Here is a 25898-nt window from a genome sequence, read left to right on the forward strand (position 1 = left end):
AGTTCATTACTGAAGAAAACAAGTTTCAACACATTATCAGTAATGCATAGGCCCTGTGGCGCAACGGGTAACATTAATGACATTCGATATATTTTTTTTTTTGTGCTATACGTCGCACTGGCACAGATAGGTCTTACGGCGACGATGGGATATTAAAGGCCTAGGAGTTGCAGCCCCAGCATTTGCCTAGTGTGAAAATGGGGAACCACGGAAAACCATCTTCAGGGAAGCCGAATCCACTATCTTCTGGATGCAAGCTCACAGCCGCGTGGCCCTGACTGCACGGCCAACTCGCCCGGTACATTAGTTTTAATCACTTCCTTTCTTTCTTTCTTTCTTTCTTTCTTTCTTTCTTTCTTTCTTTCTTTCTTTCTTTCTTTCTTTCTTTCTTTCTTTCTTCTTAATCCGTTTACCCTCTGGGTTGGTTCTTCCCTCGAACTCAGGAAGGGACCCACATTAAGGCGACCACTTATCAAAATTCGTGGCTGATCCTGGAGCGTGAGATTTTGGTTAGGGGAACACAACTGTGGAGAAGGAGCAGTACCTCGACCACGTGGCCTCACCTGCTATGCTGAACGGGTGCCTTGTGGGTGGATGGGAAGGCCGCAAGGGATAGACAATGAAGAGGGAAGGAAGAGCCGTCTACTTTGTTAGGCGCCATTCCGGCAGTTGCCTGAAGAAGTCGGAAACTACGGAATACCACTTCAAGGATGGCTGAGATGGGAATCGAATCCCCCTCTATTGACTCCACCTCCCGAAGCTGAGTTCCAGCGATCCGACCACATTTCAAGTTTCGTGACAGAGCCGGGAATCGTGCCAGGGCCTCCGAGGTTTGCAGCTAAGGTCCCGGCTTGGTTTTTCCCACGTACTCAATGAGGGATACCAACTCTACCGCCTCAATTGCAGTGCCCTGGAGCGTGAGACCTTGAATCAGAAAGATACAACTGGGAAGAAGGACCAAAACCATGCCCCGGCGGCCTCACCTGCTATGCTGAAAAGGGGCCTAGTAGTGGGATGGGAAGTTCGGAGGTGATAGACAAGGAAGAGGGAAGGAAGCGGCTTTGGCCTTAAGTTAGGTACCATCACAGCATTTGCATGGAGGAAACGTGGGAAAGCACGGAAAAACACTTCGATAATAGCTAAGGTGGGAACCTAGAACCCTCTACACAGTTGGCCTACCGAGGTTGAGTAGACTCCGTTCCAGCCCTCTTGCCAATATACAAATTTCGTGGCAGAGCCTGGAATTTAACCCGGCCTCCGGGGGTGACAGCCAATCACACTAACCACTACACCAGAAAGACGAAGGTTAATTTATTTATTTATTTATTTATTTATTTATTTATTTATTTATTTATTTATTTATTTATTTATTTATTTATTTATTTATTTATTTATTTATTTATTTGTTCCTCTTAATCTGCTTACCCTCCAGGGTTTGTTCTTCCCTCGGACTCAGCGAGGGATCCCACTTCTACCGCCTCAAGGGCAGTGTCCTGGAGCTTGTGACTTTGCGTCGTGGGATACAACTGCGGAGGAGGACATCACCTGCTATGCTGAACAGGAGCCTTGAGAGGCGAAGGGAATACTGGAAGGGATAGACGAGGAAGAGTGAAAGAAGCGGCCGTGGCCTTTAGTTAGGTAGCATCGCGGCATTTGCCAGAAGAAGTTGGGAACCACGGAAAACCACTTCGAGGATGGCTGAGGAGGGAATCGAATCCACCTCTACTCAGTTGACCTCCCGAGGCTAAGTGGACACCGTTCCAGCCCTCCAGTACAGCGCAGAATCGGACATTTATTTATTTATTTATTTATTTATTTATTTATTTATTTATTTATTTATTTATTTATTTATTTATTTATTTATTGCGATTAGCCTCCGGAGAAATCAAGTGCAGAACTTGTATATGATTCCCATGGGCGACCGGCGCGCTTGTATGTGTGGGGATGATGGTAATGAAGGAGGGAGAATGTGAAACCCTGCGTCGGCGCATAACCACCTGCTGTAGCATAACACAAAGGAATCTGCTCTAAGCCGAACATCTCCGTCTGACGGATGGCTCATCTTCAGTGTCATATTCCCTCTCTCCATATGGACACTGCGGAGAGTTTTGTAATTGAATCCAGGCTTTTGGCCAGCACTGTAGTCATTAGAAATTGTCTACCACAACCTCTCGTACCCTTCCGCGCACCCTTGTGATAGTGAACCTTCTTTCCGCCACCAGAACTCGGACGAGCTGATCATAAAGACCTGCCGTTTTAACGATCTTGGCCACCTGATGGGCAGAACGGAAGGCGACCAACTAGTACATGGGGAATTCAAACGTACTCCTCCTGATGTATAGGCTGTTTGCACGTAATATGAACTTCCATTGATGAAATTTCACTAAATTAATAAAGTACCCCTGGTGGGACTCGAACCCACAATCCCCGGTTTAGGAGACCGATGCCTTATCCATTAGGCCACAGGGGCTTCGTGCACAGTGTCTCAGAACGGGGAACCTCAATACACGTTGGCTGTGAGCGAAACGACACTCATTCGTTTGCACAGATCATAGGTGTATCTAGGGGGGAGAAAAAAAGAAGTCTACTCCGCACAAAATTTAAATATTTTATTAGAATAACCCTTTTGAAGTCAACTGTGACGTATATTGTATACATTTAGGCATTTATACAGGTGAAGGTACATACCTCCTTTTGTTCTACAGATGAGTCTTACATTGTTGTCTCAATCGTCGGGGGTTGAAGAGTACGTTTCGGCCTGCAGGTGACCACGGATGCTCCGTATTCCGACAGTTCTTCATTCCGTCCGACCAACTGAGCAGATGAGGGGTGGTCAGTGCTCTTCCGTAGTTCAGTGCCTCTGTATCTGGGACACGGAGAGGGGCTGGTACCCACCGTCGGCTGTCCTGAGAATGGTTTTCCGTGGTCTTCCATTCTCCTGCACCAAGACGAATACCGGGAACGTTCCCAATATAAGCTCCGGCCACCAACCGTCTGACCTTCTCCGAACATCTTCCTTGTGTCTAATCTCTCTTGCCTGCGAGACAGCGGTACCGACTAGCAGGCCCGCCGTCCCCTTCAGTGACGTATGGCAACTTTTAGCATTTTTTTTTTTTTGCTAGGGGCTTTACGTCGCACCAACACAGATAGGTCTTATGGCGACGATGGGATAGGAAAGGCCTAGGAGTTGGAAGGAAGCGTCCGTGGCCTTAATTAAGGTACAGCCCCAGCATTTGCCTGGTGTGAAAATGGGAAACCACGGAAAACCATCTTCAGGGTTGTCGATAGTGGGTTTCGAACCTACTATCTCCCGGATGCAAGCTCACAGCCGCGCGCCTCTTCGTTCACGGCCAACTCGCCCGGTACTTTTAGCATTAGTAGACCAAGTAGTAGTAGTAGTAGTAGTAGTAGTAGTGTATCAACGTCGCTCTAGACGCCGGCGCCCTGGAAAGGTTTTGCAACCCACCCGATGAGCCCAGTACAACACTATACGCCGGTATATCACTGAAGAAAAAAAAGACTTTCAACACATTATCAATAATACATAGGCCCTCTGGCGCAACGGGTAACACTAATGACATTTCTTTTAAATAACTTTTTTTCAATCGTTTTTCTTTCTTTCTTTCTTTCTTTCTTTTCTTAATCCGTTTACCCTCTGGGTTGGTTCTTCCCTCGAACTCAGCAAAATTCGTGGCTGATCCTGGAGAGTGCGATTTCGGCTAGGGGGACACAATTGTGGAGAAGGACCAGTACCTCGACCACGTGGCCTCACCTGCTATGCTGAACGGGTGCCTTGTGGGTGGATGGGAAGACCGCAAGGGATGGACAATGAAGAGGGAAGGAAGAGCCGTCTACTTTGTTAGGCGCCATTCCGGCATTTGCCTGAAGAAGTCGGAGACTATGGAAAACCACTTCAAGGATGGCCGAGATGGGAATCGAATCCCCCTCTACTGACTCGACTCCCGAAGCTGAGTTGACCCAGTTCCAGCAATGCGACCACTTTTCAAATTACGTGACAGAGCCGGGAATCGAGCCAGGGCTCCCGAAGGTTGCAGCTAAGGTCATTTACTTTCTTTCTTAATCTATTTACCCTCCCGCCTTTGTTTTTCCCTCGTACTCAGCTAGGGATACCAACTCTACCGCCTCAATTGCAGTGCCCTGGAGCGGGAGACTATGAGTCAGGAAGATACAACTGGGAAGGAGGACCAAAACCTCGCCCCGGCGGCCTCACCTGCTATGCTGAACAGGGGCCTTGTAGTGGGATGGGAAGATCGGAGGTGATAGACAAGGAAGAGGGAAGGAAGCAGCTTTGGCCTTAAGTTAGGTACCATCACAGCATTTGCATGGAGGAAAAGTGGGCAAATCACGTTAAAACACTTCGATAATAGCTAAGGTGGGAACCGAAACCCCTCTACACAGTTGGCCTTCCGAGGTTGAGTGGACCCCGTTCCAGCCCTCATGCCAGGATACAAATTTCGTGGCAGAGCCTGGAATTTAACCCGGCCTCCGGGGGTGGCAGCCAATCACACTAAGCACTACACCAGAAAGACGAAGGTTGATTTATTTATTTCTTTATTTATTTATTTATTTATTTATTTATTTATTTATTTATTTATTTATTTATTTATTTATTTATTTATTTATTTATTTATTTATTCTTATTAATCTGCTTACCCCCCAGGGTTTGTTTTTCCCTCGGACTCAACGAGGGATACCACCTCTACCGCCTCAAGGGCAGTGTCCTGGAGCTTGTGACTTTGGGTCGTGGGATACAACTGCAGAGGAGGACCTAGTCTGCTCTGCTGAACAGGGGCCTTGTGAGGGGATGGGAATACTGGAAGGGATAGACAAAGAAGAGGGAAGGAAACGGCCGTGGCCTTAGGTTAGGTACCATCCCGGCATTTGCCAGGAGAAGTGGGGAACCACGGAAAACCACTTCGAGGATGGCTGAGGAGGGAATCGACCCACCTCTACTCAGTTGACCTCCCGAGGCTGAGTGGACCCCGTTCCAGCCCCCGTACCACTTCTCAAATTCCGTAGCAAAGCCGGGAATCGAACCCTGGCTTCCGGGGGTGGCAGCTAATCATGCTAACCACTACACCACAGAGGTGGACGTTTATTTATTTATTTATTTATTTATTTATTTATTTATTACTATTTTGCCAGCCCCTGTGGTCTAGAGGTTAGTGTAATTAGCTGCAACCCCCGTAGGGCGTTGTTCGATTCCCGGCTCTGCCACAGAATTTGAAAAGTGGTGGGAGGGTTGGAACCGGGTCTATACAGCTTCGGTATGTGAACTGAGTAGAGGTGGTTTCGATTCCCACCCCAGCCATTATGAAAGTGTTTTTCCGTGGTTTCTCACTTCTCTTCCAGGCAAACACCGGGATGGTACCTATTTTAAGGCCACGGCCGCTTTCTTCCATCTTTTACCCAATCTTCTCATCCCCTCGCAAGGCCCCTGTGCAGTACAGCAGGTGAGACTGCCTGGGCGAGGTACTGGACTTCCTCCGCAGTATCAGCCAAAGACTTTAATATTACTTATCTAGACTCACAGAGCGCGCTGATGCTAAGCGGAATATTGAACACTTTCGCGCATCGCCATGTTGCGGGCGCTTCAGCTTCGAATGCATGGCTAGCATGTAATAATGTTTACAGACCCTTGCATGTTTTCGATTTGAATCATGCCTGTTAGTAGATCTGGTTTGGTATTATATGTGACGGAGTGATAATATATTGTCAAATATTTTCAATGAATGTGAGAACTGATACATTACGCTAGTTAAATTGACCGGCTATATTAGGCCTAAAGTTAGGCATTACCCCTGGAATGGAAATATATTCACGAGGGAGAATTCGTGTGCAGCCTTCATTTGTACAGGCTGCTATATGAAGGGATCTGGTTTTTCTTTTCACATGTGAGTAGAAATTGAACTGTTAAAAAATAACTTTCATTTACCATAATCGAGAACTAAACAGATTATAGGGTGGTTGATTCAGAGAATGAATGGACATTAAATTTAGAATCTTTAGGCTTCTTTTTCTTGTTTTCATTTTTCCAATTCATCGGAGATAATTGTTTAGAACTAAAAAACTGATCTGAAAAAGACTACGTATTTTTCATACAAACTGTGCAGCGGTATTACAAATTTGATAAACCTGGGCATAGAATCCGTCAGATATGATTGATACAACTTGATAAAACCTTCTAATATTAGGGTTAGGTATTACTTCAAATTATCAATTATTTGAAAAATTATTTAATAGTATCGTGTGTATTATTTTCTCCAATTTTTCCCACTTGCTTTATAATAAAAGGATACAATAAAATTGTTAATACGCTATTCCAGAAAAATCTGAAAATATAAAGTATAAACAAAGCTCATTACAATCTTGTCAATCCTAGTCTGCATTAGAAAACGCTGATCAAATTAACTTTTCACTATGATATTAATTTTTTTGTTTGCAAGTGCTTTACTTTCAATTTCATATTATCTTCTTTCTGATGTAAATCATGGTGCTCATATTAGAGAAAAATTATAACGCACTTTCAATTTTTATGTACTTAGATAACGTTAATTCAGAAAGAGTTTGTAAAAGCAATAATATTTAAGAAGATATTATGAGGAGGGTTTTACATCTTTAAATGATAATATTCTTACTTAAGCCTAACCGGGCGACTTGGCCGTGCGGTAAGGACCGCGCAGCTTTGAGCTTACATCCGGGATATAGTGGGTTCGAACACCACTGTCGGCAGCCCTGAAGATGGTTTTCCAAGGTTTTCCATTTTCATACAAAGCAAATGCTTGGGATGTACTTTTAATTAAGGCCACAGGCTCTTCCTTCCCATTCCTAGGCCTTTACTATCCCATCGTCGCCATAAGACTTATCTGTGATGGAGCGACATAAAGCAAATTGTAAAAAATAAAACTTAAGCCTAAACCTCGCAGAGAAACTCAAAATAACCCTATACAATAATTTCATTTTAAGAAATACACAATAGAAGACTAGTTATAATCATTATAAAATATCAAAGCCATTTTGACAGTGCTGATGACACTGGGATTCGAACCGGTTATGTTTTAATAAAGTATGTGCTGATACGACTGTATATATCAATAATAATAATAAAAAATAATAAAATAGAAGACTAGCACCAGTGTAACGAATGTCAGGCAGCATTTACCTAAATCCAAATCACACAAACATAATGATTTAACGTCTACTCATCCAATTAGGTTATTTCGTATCCAAACCAAACTAAACCCCATTGCACAACAGGCCCGAAAGGCCATGGCCTACCAAGCGATCGCTGCTCAGCTTGAAGGTCTGCAGATTACGAGGTGTCATGTGGTCAGCAAGGCGAATCCTTTCGGCCGTTATGTCACCGTCAGATAACTCCGCAATTGTAATCACGTACGCTGAGTGGACGTCGAACCAGCACTCAGATCCACGTATAAATCTCTTACCTGGCGGGGATTGAACCCGGAGCCTCCGGGTAAGAAGTAGACATGCTACTCCTAGACCGCAGAGCCGGCATTTCGTATTCAGAAAATGATAAAACATGAATCTGATTGTTTTAGAAAGATTTCTGCAGTCATGTACTTTTTAAACAATCTGTTCAGATAATTGAGTAAAATTTGCTGTTTGACCGAGCGGTAAGGGGCGTGCGGCTGTGAGCTTGCATCCGGGAGATAGTGGGTTCGAATCCCAGTGTCACCAGCCCTGATGATGGTTTTCTGTGGATTCCCATTTTCACACCAGGCAAATGCTGGAGCTGTACCTTAATTAAGGCCACGGCCAGTTCCTTCCAAATCCTAGGCCTTTCCTCTCCCATTGTCGCCGTAAGACCTATCTGTGTCGGTGCGAAGTAAAGCCACTAGCAAAAATAGTATTGCTGTAATGACTTATCTGAGAGGAATCATAAGCTATTTACCTTTCATAGAAAGATTTTATTTCACAGGTTTCCTTTTTTGTTGATATTGAAGATTATTGTTATCGGTACAGGAGTTTGTAGATATTATGTGTTCTCCAGCCTGCTGAGAGACAGGTAATTTTTATCTCACGATATGTAATCATACTTAAGTTATAGACCGCTTTTTGAACATGTCTTCATATTTACAATAAAGCTAAATAATTGTTGATCCTAGGTTTCTCAAGAGACAGATTGCCACGTGATTCTCTCCCTTTGAGTCTGGCCTTCTTGCCATACGTACAATGTTCAAACACATCAGTTACAAACATGACCCTTATATTAAAGTGAGCTACATGATCATTTTCGAGGTACCGCTAGTGTATGTTTGCAGTAGTGTATTTTTCAGTCTTCTTATTCAGTCTGCTAATCTTTTAGGTGCGCCACCTATAGGCTATCCAAAGGATTTGTGTAAATCGGTGTAGGCTGTCATTAATTTTATAAGGCGGATGTTTTCATGTGTGCGAAATGTAAGTTAAAGCATGAATTCCATACGATCTCTGCATCAAGTTGAGGAGCGCCCGCAACATGGCGGTACGCGCATGGACATGTCTTCCCCAGTCACAGGCTTCTGCGCAGCCTGCAGTGTGGGGCCTTGGTATCAGCTACCGACCCATGGTTTCATGCTCCAGGACACTGCCCTCGAGTCGGTAGAGGTGGGATCCCTCGCTGAGTCCGAGGGAAATATCAACTCTGGGTGAACTGCGCGCTTGTATATGTGGGGATGATAATGAAGTAGAGAAAACAAGCAACCCGGCGTCGGCGAATAACCAGCTGCTGTTAAAAACACATAGAAATCTGCTCGAAGCTTAACATCACCATCTGACGTACGAATCATCTTCATCTGCTTCATATGCCCCCTCTCTATATGACACAGCGGAGAGGTTTGTAATTTAATCCAGGCTTTTGGCCCGTACTCTAGTGATTAGAAATTGTCTACCACAACCTCTCGTACCCTTCCAGCCACCCTTTTCCGCCAACAAAACTCGAACGAGCTGCTCATAAAGACTTGACACTTTAACGATCATGGCTACCTGGTGGGCAGGACGGAAGGCGACCAACTAGTATATGTGAATTCAAACGTACTCCTAACGTCCAGGCTTGAGTCCGAAACTCCTGCTGGAACGGGGCCACTCAGCCTCGGGAGGTCAAGTGAGTAGAGGTGGGTTCGATTCCCATCCTGGAAGTGGTTTTCCGTAGTTTCCCACTTCTCCTCCAGGCAAATGCCGGGATTGTACCTAACATAAGGCTACGGCCGCTTCCAATCTTCCCATCCCCAACCAAGACCCTTGTTCAGCATAGCAGGTGAGACCGCCCGGGCGAGGTAGTGGTCAGCCCCCCAGTTGTATCCCCGACCCAATGTCTCACGCTCCAGGACACTGCCCTTGAGGCGTTAGTTAGAGGTGGGATCCCTCGCCGAGTCCGAGGGAAAAACCAACCATGGAGGTTAAACAGACACCGAAGAAAATTAGACCACAAAGAAGTACTACAGCAGAAAAAGGGCAAGAAGTATAACAAAATCGAAAGTGAGGTAAGCTGAAAACGAATTTGCATCATGACATCCCCAAACGATAAAGAAAGCTTGCTTGCTGTCGGAAGAAGTTCATACCGGAACAGTCACCCTCCACGGTTGGTTTTGCCCTCGGACTCAAGGGTACCATCCCGGCATTTGCCTGGAGGAGAATTGGAATATCATGGAGAACCACTTCCAGGATGGCTGAGGTGGGGATCGAACCCACCTCTAGACATTTGACCTCCCGAGACTGAGTGGACCCCGTTCCAGCCCTCGTACCACTTTTCAAATTTCGTGGCAGAGCCGGGAATCGAACCCGGACCTCTGGGGTTGGGAGCTAATCACACTAGCCACTACACCACAGAGGCGGACTTTAAAACTTCAAGAAACGAAATGATCCATTATCAAACGTGGAAGTTAGAAGAGAAAATGAGAAAGAACCATCACAGAAAAAATATTGAAAATAATTGAACATCATTCAATCATTATACAGTCAAATCAAACAACAAATAAAGTTACCGTCGATCAGCTGCTCTAAAAGAGACGGGAAGGAAGATTACAGTAGAATAAATGAACATGTTTCAAATAGACCCGAAAGAAGACTAGAAACCCTGGATCATGTCGGCAGCAGCAACAGCAGCAACCATCAAACTGAGACACCCAATGTGATGAAGGAGAGGATTAGTAAAATATGCACATATGTTGAAGTCGTATCACGCAGAACAAGGAGACGCTGTTCTCAAATCAGCAAGATATAGCGATGACAGGATAGAGTAGAAGATCTACAGGCAGCTATCAAAATGGCGTGGTTTTTCGTGAGAAGACTGCGAGCAACTACATACAAAAGGAAACACTGAAGCGTTTAAAATAGGAGTTCCCTATAGACATCTGCCTGATGTGGACGATCCTGATTTCTAGCCCCGAGATACTCGAGTCAAGCGTTTTCCTCTCCCAGGGAGAAACCTCGCCGTTAGTGCGTACGGACTTAACAACTCACAGTAACTTTAAAGTCCGCACCTGTGGTGTAGTGGTTAGTCACCCGGCGGCCCCGGGTTCGATTCCCGGCCGGGTCAGGGGTTTCTCATTGTAATGATTAATATCCCTGGCTTGGGGACTGGGTGTTTGTGACGTTCTTAAACTTCCTTTCCTCACACACAACATTCCACACTACCGCCATTCCAATTACATGCAGGTTCATATAATATGGTGCCAGTAGGGGCAAAAGGTCCACGTGGGTCGACGCCCCGAACAAATAGCATTTTTTTAAATCGGTAGAAATTACTATGTCCGCCTCTGTGGTGTATTGGTTAGCGTGATTAGCTACCACCCCCGGAGGTCCGAGTTCGATTCCCGGCTCTGCCACGAAATTTAAAAAGTGGTACGGGGGCTGGAACGGGGTCCACTCGGCCTTGGGAGGTCAACTGAGTAGAGGTAGGTTCGATTCCCACCTCAGCCATCCTGGAAGTGGTTTTCCGTGGTTTCCCACTTCTCCTCCAGGCAAATGCCGGGATGGTACCTAACTTAAGGCCACGGCCGCTTCCTTCCCTCTTCCTTGGCTGTCCCATCCAATCCCTCCATAAGGGCCCTGTTCAGCATAGCAGGTGAGGCCGCCTGGGCGAGGTACTGATCATCCTCCCCAGTTGTATCCCCCGATCCAGAGTCTGAAGCTCCAGGACACTGCCCTTGAGACGGTAAAGGTGGGATCCCTCGCTGAGTCCGAGGGAAAAAACCGACCCTGGAGGGAAAACAGATTAAGAAGAAGAAGAAGAAGAAGAAGAAAAAATTACTATCCCGCGGACTGGAACGAGGTCCACTCAGCCTCGGGAGGTCAACTGAGTAGAGAGGGGTTCGATTCCCACCTCAACCAACCTCGAAGTAATTTTCCGTGGTTTCCCACTTCTCCTCCAGGCAAACGCAGGTATGTTTGTTTCGCAAATGTCATATCTCCACATACATATATTGACTTATCTGTAGAAAATAACTATAATTTTAAAAAGGTGCAGTAACTTAAAAACCTTTCACTAGTCATAACATACTTCACCGTCCGAAGGTCCACTAAAATATGACGACCCTGCCAGAATTCGAACCTGAAATCTTCTAATCCGTAGTCGGACGCGTTATCCGCTGCGCCACAGCGCTACGTACCGCATTCGTCTCAACGATACGAAATAAGCATACGGCCTTGGACTTGCTCTTGTTTGTGAGAGTTGTTTACAACAAAGCTTGCATACGAAGAATGGGCCTTTTCTGGACATTGCACAATATGTCCATTACACCACAGAGGCGAACATCCATTCTCACTTCCAGACTTTTTTTATTTTAACATCGGACCCCCACGTGGCGATCAACGCAGACTAAATCGCCCTGAAGGTGGTTTTCAGTAGTTTCCCATTTTCACACCAGAAATATTGGGATTGCACAGTCAGTTCCTCCTAATTCTAGCCTCTTCCTATCCCATCGTCAGCATGAGACCGGCCTGTGGTAGTGCGACGTAAAGCTTATAGCAAAGAAATATCCCGACAGTGATCATAATACATCCTAGCATTTCTTCGTAAAGGAAAGATCACAACATCGCAGCAACATATGGCCCTGTGGCGCAACGGATAACGCGTCTGACTACGGATCAGAAGATTCCAGGTTCGAATCCTGGCAGGGTCGGTAACGTTTTACTACTAGAAGACTGCTTCTGTGCTTCGTGTACTTTGAGTTGACCAGTGACCTCAATAGAAAAGGAGTAACTTACTCAGTGCTACGGGACGTGTGAGGCCTGTTGCAGACTGCATCCATGTTGCTGAATGAAGTCTATATTAGTATTATTTCTTCTTCTTAATATGTTTATCCTCCAGGTTCGGTTTTTCCCTCGCACTCAGCGAGGGATCCCACCTCTACCGCCTCAAGGGCAGTGTCCTGGAGCTTCAGACTTTGGGTAGGGGGATACAACTGGGGAGAATGACCAGTACCTCGCCCAGGCGGCCTCACCTGCTATGCTGAACAGGGGCCTTGTGCAGGGATGGGAAGATTGGATGGGATAGGCAAGGAAGATAGAAGGAAGCGACCGTGGCCTTAAGTTAGGTACCATCCCGGCATTTGCCTGGAGAAGAAGTGGGAAACCACGGAAAACCACTTCCAGGATGGCTGAGGAGGGAATCTAACCCACCTCTACTCAGTTGACCTCCCGAGGCTGAGTGGACCCCGTTCCAGCCCTCGTACCACTTTTCAAATTTCGTGGCAGAGCCGGGAATCGAACCCGGACCTCCGGGAATGGTAGCTAATCACGCTAACCACTACACCACAGAGGCGGACAATATTATTTCTTTGCCAGAATTCTGACACTGCCTTTGAGGTGGTGAAGGTAGGATCCCTCCCTCACTGAGACCGAGGGAGAAACCAAGAAAGAAAGAAAGAAAGAAAGAAAGAAAGAAAGACAGAAAGACATTATTACGTCAGTTTATCTTCTTAGTTTCTTCGTCTCCTGGAGCGGGAGGCTTTAGGTCGGAAGATGAAACTGGGAAGGAGGACCAGCACCTTGCCATGCTGACCTCACCTGCTATGCTGAACAGGGGCCTTCTGGGGGTTGGGAAGATTTGAAGGGATAGACAAGGAAGAGGGACCATCCCGGCATTTGCCTGCAGGAGAGGTGAGAAATCATATAAAACCACTTCCAGAATGGCGTAGGTGGGAATCAAACCCCTATCCCCTCTACACAGTTGATCTCCCGAGGCTGAGTGGACCCCGTTCCAGCCCTCGTACGACGTTTTCAAGTGACGCCCAGGCAAATCTACGGAATGCACAGATCTGAAATTTTTACGAATAGCATAGGCGTATTCTTACATGGATATTTATAGAGACAAAGACCTGCTTCGATTAATTACTCGTAATTATTATATATATTTTAGTCGTTCTTTTTATTTATTTAGCCGATATTCGTTTCATTCACTTAAAGTTTCAGGGAATACAAGGATTTCGCTATAACCCCAATAAAATGTGAACTATATTTTCTTTCAACTAACTCAATCTTACGAGTATATTTTATTATTTTATTTAGAGGAAACATATAGACTAGTACATAAGATAGACGTTAATATACAAGAAATAGTAATACGTATATCATTCAAGGTGCCATTTTCGTTCAGTCAGTGATATCTGGAAATATATGTTTGTGTATGTGCGCGATACCCAGCGAAACCTACGGCATGCAGAGATCTGAAATTTTCAACATACTTGAGCGCAGCATTCCACCGATCACGCGTGGCTGTGTCAAAGAGCAATTCTTGCTCCAAGAAATGAAGCTGTCAACGTCGTCAAAAAGTAATTTTCATAAGAATTACCCGGTGCCCTACAAATTTATAAGTCTTTTGACACGACATGTAATACAGATGAGGCTGTCAACTGCACAGATTTTGAACAACTTGGAGTCACCTGGAGTACCCTCGAACGTCTTGGAGAGGAAGATCGTGGCATCGATTAACCTTTTCAGGAATATGAATCCCCCTTCCCTCTGCAATGGAACAGTCAAGAAACAGATGCCGATTTTCTTTTTTTTTTTTTTTTTTTTGCTAGTTGCTTTACGTCGCATCGACACAGATAGGTCTTATGGCGACGATGGGACAGGAAAGGGCTAGGAGTGGGAAGGAAGCGGCCGTGGCCTTCATTAAGGTACAGCCCCAGCATTTGCCTGGTGTGAAAATGGGAAACCACGGAAAACCATTTTCAGGGCTGCCGACAGTGAGGTTCGAACCTATTATCTCCCAAATACTGGATACTGGCCTCACTTAAGCGACTGCAGCTATCGAGCTCGGTCCGGATATTTTTATTGAAGCCGCTATCGTGACTGGACTTGCCGCGGGCGATAACAGGGATTCAAATCATCCCTTCAGATATACCATTTCAATTTAGACGTCTGCAGTTCCCTGTTCGTTTGAGCTTCATTTTGTGCATCAACAATGCACAAGTCCGCCTCTATGGTGTAGTGGTTAGCGTGATTAGCTGCCACCCCCGGAGGTCTGGGTTCGATTCCCGGCTCTGCCACGAAATTTGAAAAGTGGTACGAGGGCTGGAACGGGGTCCACTCAGCCTCGGGAGGTCAACTGAGTAGAGATGGGTTCGATTCCCACCTCAGCCATCCTGGAAGTGGTTTTCCGTGGTTTCCCACTTCTCCTCCAGGCAAATGCCGGGATGGTACCTAATTTAAGGCCACGGCTGCTTTCTTCCCGCTTCCTTGCCTGTCCTATCCAATCTTCCCATCCCTCCACAAGGCCCCTGTTCAGCATAGCAGGTGAGGCCGCCTGGGCGAATAACTGGTCATTCTCCCCAGTTGTATCCCCCGACCCATAGTCTGAAGCTCCAGGACACTGCCCTTGTGGCGGTAGAGGTGGGATCCCTCTCTGAGCCCGAGGGAAAAACCGAACCTGGAGGGTAAACAGATTAAGAAGAAGAAGAAGAAGAAGAAGAAGAAGGCACAAGGACAATCGTTTAAAGTTGTAGGACTCGATCTTTTGAAACCGTGCTTCTCCCACTGTCAACTGTACGTTGCTTGTTCAAGAGTTCCATATTACTGTTAGCTCTAAATGGAAGTACACATCATATATAAAAGCCATTCAAAAAGAAACAAGCCGGAGGCTATAAAATGAGAACCTATACTGTTATTTCAAAAGTACTGCACAGCGCTGTTGAGGCACTTGTCCCAGTGCGACACAAGGTGGTGAAAGGCCGTCTCGTAAAATTCCAGGGGCTGCGTTGTGAACCACTTCCGAACGTACTGCTTGACGCCGTCGTCCGAGGTAAATCGTTTGCCTCTCAGAGCATTCTTTAACTCATCTTGGTCTTTTTTTGGGAGGGGGGTCGCGGCGACCCTGAATGATTCCACTGGAGACTTCGTCATTTTGACTCGGGTTCGAAGTGATTACACCATGCCTCGTCTCGTCTCCACTCGTGATAGGAATTCATCCCCTTCCTTGGTATAACGCAGCAGATGTTCAAGAGAGAGATCCATTCGACATGCTTCCTGTGCTGGTTGACTACTGTGAGCGAAATTTCAATCTGTCCTTAATGATGGCGTGAAAAGTTCCGACGTCCGCCCGACTCACTCGGTCCTCTGCGGCAATGCCTGCTACCATAACTCGCCGGTCTTGCATAACGAGGGCATCCACCTGCTGGACAATGGCATCGGTAATACGGTGTGGCATTCCAGAGCGTGCATCACCGGCCAACGACGTCCGTCCTTCCCTGAATCGTTTGTGCCACGCCTTGGTACTTGCAACGGACATGCAGTGCTCTCCGTACAGTTGTGCCATTCTTCGGTGAATTTTCGTTCCCTTCACTCCTTCCGCTGTTATTTTTTTATTTTATTTTTTTGGCTAGTTGCTTTACGTCGCACTGACACAGATAAGTCTTATTGCGACGATGGGACAGGAAAGGGCTAGGAGTGGGAAGGAAGCGGCCGTGGCCTTAATTAAGGTACAGCCCCAGCATTTGCCTGGTGTGAAAATGGGAAACCACGGAAAACCACCTTCAGGGTTGCCGACAGTGGGGTTCGAACCTACTATCTCCGGAATACTGGATACTGGCCGCATTTAAGCGACTGCAGCTATCGAGCTCGGTACCTTCCGCTGTTAGGAAACGCTCTACACCCCTTTGATTTTCTTTTGAAGCTTCCATTTCACTGTTGTCAGCACGACTGGGTGCAGTGGACGATCAACGGACGCGCGTGTTCGCTCTGTTGTCACGTGGTGAGAACCCATGTCCCTCCAGCGGAGAGTTTAGACCCTCAGTGCTCTTATAGGGACTACGACTTCTTCCACAGTCAATTGCATTACGATCCTTTCGGTGTTTTTCATTTTATAGCCTCCGGCTCGTTTCTTTGTGAATGGCCCTCATAGTTTATCCGGAAGCTCTATGTGTAAAAATAACTTTGTTTCTTTGATATAATATGCTCTTTCATATTGTCTTTGCTTTTAAATAAATGGTTGAAAAGCAACTAATGGCTGAATTTTTTTTTTTTTTTTTTTTTTTTTGCAAGTTGCCTTACGTCGCACCGACACAGACAGGTCTTATGGCGACGATGGGACAGGAAAGGGCTAGGAGTGGGAAGGAAGCGGCCGTAGCCTTAATTAAAGTACAGCCCCAGCATTTGCCTGGTGTGAAAATGGGAAACCACGGAAAACCATCCTCAGGGCTGCCGACAGTGGGGTTCCAATCTGCTATCTCCCGAATACTGGATACTGGCCGCACTTAAGCGACTGCAGCTATCAAACTCGGTTGCTGAATGAATAAAAGCAGGTGCAGTCGCGGGTACATGATAATATAGAATAAAACAACACGCACTTTTCCGGTCATATTTCCCGTATGGGAATAGGTCCACCCCTGTGGTGTACTGGTTAGCGTGATTAGCTGCCACCCCCGGAGGTCCGGGTTCGATTCCCGGCTCTGCCACGAAATTTGAAAAGTGGTACGAGGGCTAGAACGGGGTCCACTCAGCCTCGGGAGGTCAACTGAGTAGAGGTGGGTTGGATTCCCACCTCAGCCATCCTGGAAGTGGTTTTCCGTGGTTTCCCACTTCTCCTCCAGGCAAATGCCGGGATGGTACCTAACTTAAGGCCACGGCCGCTTCCTTCCCTCTTCCTTGCATGTCCTTTCCAATCTTCCCACCCCTCCACAAGGCCCCTGTTCAGCATAGCAGGTGAGGCCTTCTGGGCGAGGTACTGGTTATTCTCCCCAGTTGTATCCCTGACCCAAAGTCTGAGTCTCCAGGACACTACCCTTGAGGCGGTAGAGCTGGGATCCCTCGCTGAGTCCGAGGGAAAAACCGACACTGGAGGGTAAACAGATTACGAACGAACGAACCTAGGCAATAGACAGGGGTATGTAACTTACACATACAGTCAAATCCACGTGGTGAAGTATACACATGACTCGGATGGTAGTTTTTCGCAATCGCGATAAATGTGAAATATAGCCAAATCTCGTGAAAGTTAGTGTATTTGACGTTTAAAGAACAATTAAGTGTGTCGTGATGTTTTAATTCTTCTTCTTCTTAATCTGTTTACCCTCCAGGGTCGGTTTTTCCTTCGGACTCAGCGAGGGATCCCACCTCTACCGCCTCAAGGGCAGTCCTGGAGTTTTTTTTTTTTAATTCGGGGGGGCCCCCGAAGCCCGCTCCCCCCGCGTGACCAACGACTCAATCTACATGGCCTCCGACATGCTATTATTTCTAAGAAGAAGAAAGAGATAGCAGGGAAGAGTGGGAAGTGATACAAGGAGTATCTGCCTGTTTCCATGTCAGACACGCTACCAGGCGAGATTGTATTAGGTATATGGTGTTGAAGTATGGTATTGAAGGGTCAGGGAAAAACCACATAGGCAGAAAGAAGAAAGAGCCTACATGTAAAACCTGACATCTTGTGATAGCACATGCAAGGATGTGGGCTGGAAAAAGACCAGAGGTTGTGTTAGTTAGGAACAGGTAACATGCACAATACATAAACCAATTCCTTGCCATTCCATCACCTGGGGATCAGTCCGTCTGGGCACTGCTGTGACTAGCACGGTCCTTGCCGGCTGCGGAGCCATGCGTCGAGTACCACTAGGGCCTGTCGCACGACTCCACCTCCTTGGGGTACCTCGTACCCAGTCTCCGATCCCGGAGAATGAGGCCAAGCCCGCCGAGGCGGGGGCCTCCTGGAAGGGGGTGGGTCATGGCGCCGGGCCTCCTTCCTCTCTGCCCGCGCCATGGCCCGGTAGACAGGGCAACTGCGATGGGAGGCCGGGTGGCCCCCCGAGCAGTTGGCGCACACCGGCGCGTTTCTAAGTGTTGCGCAGGCCGTGTAGTAGTGATCACCACCACAGCGGTTGCACCTCACCTCGAGCCCACAGCTGACCTGACGGTGGCCCCACCTCAGACAGCGGAAACACTGCAAGAGCTGCTGAGGGGGACGTTTCACTCTCACCTGACTGCCGCTACCCGCTGAGGTCCTCTCCTGATTGGCTCCTCGGTTGACTGCTACCCTGGGAGCAGTCCTGGGTTGCGGCTTGGCGGTCCTCTCCTGGTGAGCCAGCGTCGCCTTCTGTTTCCTGGTGCGGCGTCGTCTTCTTCTTCTTCCCGGGGGTTGCTTCTCGGCGGGGGAAGAGGCCTCGTCCTGGTGACCCTCCTCCCGGCCTGTTGACCCCAGGGTGGCTGATGGCTCCGCTGCGTCGCCATCTTCTTCTTTCCCCTGGCTGGCGGCGGCGGTGGCGTCGGTCGGTCCCAAGGGTTGCTTCTCGGCTGGGGAAGAGGCCTCGCCCTGGTGGCCCTCCTTCCGGCCTGGTGACCCCGGGGTAGCTGGCGGCTCCTCTGCGTCGCCATCTTCTTCTTTCTCCTGGCTGGCGGCGGCGGTGGCGTCGGTCGGTGATAACACTCGACTGCGTTCCCAGTCCTGGGGGGCGCACATCGAGGTCTGCAACTCGACAGACGTGCAGGCAGGCTGGACCTGGGCAGCAGTCTCAGTACGCCAGGGGGCGTCCTTCTTCACCGCTGTGCTGCTTTCCACCATCACGGGCGCGTTCCTGGTTTGCGCCCGGGTAACAGGCCCTTCCTGGTAGGCCTGCGTCTGCGACCACTTCGCCCTGGTTGTCGCCTTGTTGGTCTGCGTGTACTTCGTAGAGTACAGCTTTCCAACTGGAGTCGCGCCGTCGCGGCGCTCGGGAGCGCCGCCGTCGTCCTCGGTCGTTGGCTCCGTCTGCGAGGCTGCCTCCTGGTAGCCCGAGACGTCCAGGTGCTCCCTGAGTCCTGGTAGCCGGGCAACCTGGAACTGCTGGGACGCGCGCTCCTCGTAGACCCTGAAGCTGGCTGCGTCGTTAGGGCAGATGATGATCGCCCAGGAAGCAACCATAATGCCGATGATCGGCAGGAGTGGCTCTCCGATGAACTCCGCAGTCGCATTCAGGTGGTCGAAGACGCGCAGCGTCCCCTGGTAGTCGCTTTCCCCCGGCCGGTTGAACACCACCAGTCCCGGGCGTTCATAGCTGGGGACATCCGCCGTGTCGAGCGCGTCCAGCAGCTTCTCGACGGCTCCCTGGTAGTCGTAGTCGACCAGTCTCACTGGTAGGGTCGGCTTCTCCATCTTGGTCCTCCTGTAAGATAACCTGAAACAGAAGAAAGAGCGAGCACTGAGAAGTGCTACAGCTCAGACAATGCTCCTTCGAAAATGTACTAATAAGTACAAGTGCCTGGCTGATACTTGAAAAGTACAGAGCGCCTGGCAAGGAGAGAGAGAGCGCAGCGAGAGGCACGTATGTCCTTTCACTACGGCAGTCAGCTCGTGGAAGGTTGGAGATGTTTCATGAATAATCAAGACACACCCACAGAATTTTATTGGTGGATACAAAAGTTACACATAAAATCAAAAAAGAAACCTGTGATAGGCTGAAAATTAATTACAGAAATTAGGGATAGGCTGAATTCAAAACTGGCGGAAAGAAAAGATCAATATTGCCAACCCAAAAATGATTGAACGAATCATAGTGTTTTAGCGGTGACATCTATGAGAGAATATCCAAACTTCTTGATGAATGGAAAAAAAAAAAAACAAGTAGAAATACACACAATTCTGGAAACTTCACAATAACAAAATTACTGTAGTGACAATTTCTGAGGAAAAGTTTAAGTAGGTCTAGTTCCAGGTTCGGTGTCTCTCCTGTAGAGGAGTTTTTAATGGCGCAAGATTTAAATGAGCGGCGTAGAGGTGTACCTCCCGGTACAATAGTAAAAAAAGAACAAATTCATAACCCACCTGGAGGACATGATCAATAAATCTGACCGTCTGGCAGCGTGGTTAGCCGCTTCGAGCGCCGTTGGAAAAAAAAAAATATTCACCACGAGAACGTTGGCTCGCAGGATAGGAGTGGTGGTATACATTCCTAGTCACTAGCCTGGGTTCAATTCCAAACCCCGCCGCAATGTTAATTTGGAGCGTCGGCATATGGCGATTCGTCCGTCGGATTGGAACAAAATAACGAACGTATTCGACCATGATAGGATTCGAACCTGCAATCTTCGGATCCGAAGTCCGATGCCTTCTCCCTTAGGCTTCACGGCCACGACTCTAGTTACTCATTAAAACTACTATAGCTTACAGACGTGCAATCTAGAGATAAGGAATCTATGCCACCACTTCCACTAACTTGCCGGCCGACATTCTGGTATTATTTGACAGCATATTACGTCATTCATTTGATGTCATGAAATCGTTTGGTGTCCGCCTCTGTGGTGTAGTGGTTAGTGTGATTAGCTACAAACCCTGGAGGCCCGGGGTCTACTCCCGACTCTGCAAAGAAATTTGAAAAGTGGTAAGAGGGCTGGAACGGGGTCCACTCAGCCTCGGGACGTCAACCTCGTAGAAGTGGGTTCGATTTCCACCTCAGCTATCCTGGAAGTGTTTTTTTCCGTGGTTTCCCACTTCTGCTCTAGGCAATTGGCGGGATGGTACCTCATTTGCTTGGATGAGAAGTGGGAAACCATGGAAAACAACTTCATGGACGGCTGAGGTGGGGATCGAGCCCGCCTCTACTCATTTCACTTCCCGATGCTTAGTGGACCCCGTTATGGTCCTCGTATCTCTCTTTAGAGCTGGGAATCAAACCCGGGCCTGCGGGGGTTGCAGTTAATCACACTAACCACTACACCACAGAAGCGGACAGAAAAGTTCCCATCCAGGGTATTATTTCCGGGGCCTTCATAGGGATGATCCGTGACCCCAGGGAGCCTAGATCATAATTACAGTAGCCTATATCAGAGGACGTAGCGCAATTTGAAGACTACAGGTCACCGAAGTTGTGTTGGGGGAGAGAACATCATCCAGAACACATCAGCCCCTGTGGCCTAATGGATAAGGCATCGGTCTCCTAAACCGGGGATTGTGGGTTCGAGTCCCACCAGGGGTAATCGTTTTTCCCAAGGAGTTTTACTGGAAAATCTAACCGTACACTCCTCAAGATAAGTTTTGTACCACCCACAAACTAGCGCTAATTAAGTAGGAAACCCCCATTCCTGCTGAAAAAGTAACAAGCCGAAACATTTTGGTGCCAGAAATTAGCGTCGCGTCCGCCTCTGTGGTGTAGTGGTTAGCGTGATTAGCTGCCATCCCCGGAGGTCCGGGTTCGATTCCCGGCTCTGTCACGAAAATTGAAAAGTGGTACGAGGGCTGGAACGGGTTCCACTCAGCCTCGGGAGGTCAACTGAGTAGAGGTGGGTTCGATTCCCACCTCAGCCCTCCTCGAAGTGGTTTTCCGTTGTTTCCCACTTCTCCTCCAGGCGAATGTCGGAATGGTACCTAAGTTAAGGCCACGGCCGCTTCTTTCCCTCTCCCTTGCCTATCCCATCCGATCTTCCCGTCCCTCCACAAGGCCCCTGTTCATCATAGCAGGTGAGGCCGCCTGGGCGAGGTACTGGTCATTCTCCCCAGTTATATCCCACGACCAAGAGTCTGAAGCTCCAGGACACTGCCCTTGGGGTGGTAGAGGTGGGATCCCTCGCGGAGTCCGAGGGAAAAACCGAACCTGGAGGGTAAACAGATGATGATGATGATGATGAATTAGCGTCGCCATTGGGAGTCTTTCACATCAACTTTCACACAGAGCTGAGTAGCTCAGACGGTACCGCACTCGACTTCTGAGGCTAAGTCGGTGTTCCGAACTCGCCTTTCTTTGGTGGTATTTGAAAATCCTTAAATTCACCAAGCTCGTGTAGGTAGGTAGGTAGGTGGGTAGGTAGGTGTAGGTAGATATACTACCGTAAGGCAACATTCCGTCACCTCAGCGTCTCTGGGAATCTGTAACGCTACAACAGAGTTACAGACTTCATTCAGCAATCGTTATAATTATTGTTACCGTGTTTTTGCGGTAGTTAGAGGTGAAAGAAGGTGCGGGTGTGAACGGGTCTCAAGCTACGAAATTAGAGTTCATGTAAAATTAACAAGGTTATATTTTCTTTTCAAAATAAAGAAATAACAAGCATGGCAGGTACAGAGTAGCAAGTCAACAAAATGTAGTTACAATATTTACCGGATTTGGGCTTCGCGCCCCGGCTTCACAATTCTTGGGCAATCAGCCCAACCTTACTCCAAAATAAGTTTTAACAGAGGGGCAGAAAACCCCATTCATGCTCAGGAGCACTTGCTCCAAATTACAAAGAAAAGCCTCCTCGAGGCATACAACACTCAATTTTCAAGAAAGAGCCACTCGCTCTCAAACTTTAAGCCTCTCAAAGGCCACACCAAACTCCACCTTCAAGTTGTCCTCTCAGGACATAGACACAGGGGTAAAATACCCAACCTACTGAGGTCTATTAAGTGAGAAAAGATTAATTACATGACCTCTAAAATAACAATTTGAGAGGAGGCGAACTTGCGCTCCTAATACACTTTGTTTAAAACCTACTTGGCACTAGGCCGTTAATACAAGGGCTAATCCCATACTAAAGAGGTGACTTAAGAAAGAAACAATTTACATTACGTTAAAGAAGAATAGGTTGAGAAAAATAAGTTCACCTCAAAACAATATGAGTGGGAGCTCGAGAGGGTTAAGCACTCTCTATCCCGATATGCAGTTTAAAGATAGAATAGATACCAAGGGTCTTTACATTTTAAGGAAGGTTACATTATGGAAAAACTTCGGACCCGCCCCGAGAGTTAAACTGCTGAGCTAGCAAAGAAAGAAGTTATTAATCGGCCATTACCTGTTGTTGACCGCTGCCGAAGAAAGAGGCGCTTCCCGCCCCCTGCTATGTACTTTACACACGGGAAGATGGTACAGAAGTGGCGCAGAGACCCAAAAATCAGCAGTTTATATACTCTCGCGGAAAGTTCGAGGCATTTCAGGGAAGAAAACACCCGCCCACAATCACTTTATTGGTTAGGGATAAGCAGCATATTCAAGTTGGGGGAAGATACATCAGATTGGTCAGAAATTAATTAAAGAAATTCGGGATTGGCTAAATACAAAACAAGGGGAAAGAGAGGGGTATACAGCCAACTTAAACAATAACAGAAAAAAAATTTAACAAGAAACAAACTTTTGAAATCAAAATTTCTCCAAAAAATAGTTCTTTCACATCGCACTAGGGTGCACCATTGTAGTTTTTCAGTAGTGTCCTCTAGAAGAGAAAGTTCACACTTCTTACTACCGGTAAAACAAAAATACATCAAAAGTGGCACAGTTCAAAAACTCCAAACTTTCCACGTAGTGACATCTTCTGAGAAACTTGAAAATTAATACCGTCAATAAAGTTCAGACTTCCTCCAGCAGAAGAGTTTCAACTGGCGCACATTTTAAATTAGCGGCGTGGAGGTGTACCGCCCGGTACAATTATTATCATTATTGACCCGACTCATTAGATATTCTTATTTCTTTCCTACCGAGCTCGATAGCTGCAGTCGCTTAAGTGCGGCCAGTATCCAGTATTCGGGAGATAGTGGGTTCGAGCCCCACTGTCGGCAGCCCTGAAAATGATTTTCCGTGGTTTCCCATTTTCACACGAGGCAAATGCTGGGGCTGTACCTTAACTAAGACCACGGCCACTTCCTTACAACTCCTAGCCCCTCCCTGTCCCATCGTCGCCATATGACCTAACTGTGTCGGTGCGACGCAAAAGCAAGTAGCAAAAAAAAAAAATATATTTCCTCTTTCTTAATCTGCTTACCCTCCAGGGTTGGTTTTTCCCTCGGACTCAGGGAGGGATTCCACCTCTGCGTCCACAAGCGCAGTATCCTGGAGAGTGAGACATTGGGTCGTGGATACAACAGGGGAGGATGACAAGTACCTCAGCCAGGCGGCCTCACCTGCTATGCTGAACAGAGGCCTTGGTGGCGGATGGGAAGATTTTAAGTGATAGACAAGTAAGCGGAAAGGAAGAGGCCGTTCCCTTAAGTTAGGTACATTTCGGCATTGTCCTGGTAGAGAAGTGGGAAACTACGGAACACCACTTTGAGGATGACTGATGCGGGAATCTAACCCACCTCTACTCAGTTGACCTTCCGAGGCTGAGTGGAGCCCGTTCCAGCATTCGGACCACATTTCGAATTTCATGGCAGAATCGGGAATCTGACCTGGGCCGTCTGGAAGTGGCAGCCAAACACGATGTCTACTACAGCACAGAAGGGGACAAAATACACCGTCCCTGCCAGGATTCAAACCTGTAATCTTCTGACCCGTAGTCAGACGCGTTATCCGTTGCGCCACAGGGCCACGCGGTTTACGCAGTAACCTTCAAAAAATTTACGTCATGTGCTTTCGGTATCATAATAATGTTATTTGAAATATGAAACTATTCATTTCTTCACAATCATATTTCTTGTGAGTGGTACTGTTAGGACTTATCACTCACTGGTTACATGGCAACAATAGTTTTTAAAATTCCAACCTGAGTGTGTTGGGTTCCCGCCTACAAGTTACCACGCAAAGTACACACCACGTGATACGTACGGTCAATATGGGCTTGAAAGTTTACTGCTGAAATTTTATTTCTTAATTATAAACAGGTCCGCCTCTGTAGTGTAGTGGTTAGTCTAATTAGCTGCAACCGTCGGAGGTCCGGGTTTGATTCTCGCCCCTGACACGAAATCATGGAAGTGGTACATGGACTGGTCCGCCTCTCTGGTGTAATTGTTTGTGTGATTAGCTGCCTACCTCGCAGGTCATTGTTCGATTCCCGCCTCTGCCACGAAATTTGAAAAAGTGATATGAGGGCTGGAATGGGGTTCACTCAGCCTCGGGAGGTGGAATGAGTACAGGGGGGGCCATCCTCGAAGTGGCTTTCCGTGGTTTCCCACATCTCCTAAACGGCATGGCACCTAACTTAATTCCTTGTCTATCCCTTCAAATCTTCCCATCCCTACAAAAGACCCCTGTTCAGCATAGCAGGTAAGGCCGCCTGGGCGAGGTACTGGTCCTCCTTCCATGTTATATCACCCGGCCCAATGTCTCACGCTCCAGGACACTGTCCTGAGGCGGTGGAGGTGGGATCCCTCGCTGAGTCCGAAGGAAAAACCAACCTTGGAGTGTAAACGTATTGAGAAATAGAGAAAGAAATCTTGCTCTTAAGGTCAATCTCCAACTCGTAGAGAAACGGGTTGGAAACACAGTTATGAAGAAATGATACATCCTAAAGACTATGACATTTTCCTAATCAATTTTCCCATCCGTAATATTCTTTCCCGGACCTCCATAGAGAGGATCAGTGGCCCCCGGGAATCTACATCATAATTACAGTAGAGGACGTAGCACAATTTGGACACTACACATCACCGAGGTTGTGTTGAGGAAAAGTTCATCATATACCATACATACATCAGTTCCTATGGCGTAATACACTGACTGACAGAGCAAATGCAACACCAAGAAGGAGTGGTCAGAACTTTATGCCAATTGCAGGGTAGACTGACGTCA

General features: G+C 47.3%; 3 non-coding genes across 3 annotated transcripts; 2 read left to right on the plus strand and 1 right to left on the minus strand.

Annotated features, from left to right (window-relative positions):
* Positions 1–2397: 2397 nt before the first annotated feature.
* On the minus strand, positions 2398–2470 carry TRNAR-CCU (transfer RNA arginine (anticodon CCU)). Its single transcript has one exon. It is a non-coding gene; the product is annotated as a tRNA-Arg (tRNA).
* A 9597-nt stretch (positions 2471–12067) lies between these two features.
* TRNAR-ACG (transfer RNA arginine (anticodon ACG)) lies at positions 12068–12140 on the plus strand. The gene has a single exon. It is a non-coding gene; the product is annotated as a tRNA-Arg (tRNA).
* A 9185-nt stretch (positions 12141–21325) lies between these two features.
* On the plus strand, positions 21326–21398 carry TRNAR-CCU (transfer RNA arginine (anticodon CCU)). The gene has a single exon. It is a non-coding gene; the product is annotated as a tRNA-Arg (tRNA).
* The last annotated feature ends 4500 nt before the right edge of the window (positions 21399–25898 follow it).

Source organism: Anabrus simplex, chromosome 8 (assembly GCF_040414725.1).
Source record: "Anabrus simplex isolate iqAnaSimp1 chromosome 8, ASM4041472v1, whole genome shotgun sequence".
NCBI lineage: Eukaryota > Metazoa > Arthropoda > Insecta > Orthoptera > Tettigoniidae > Anabrus > Anabrus simplex.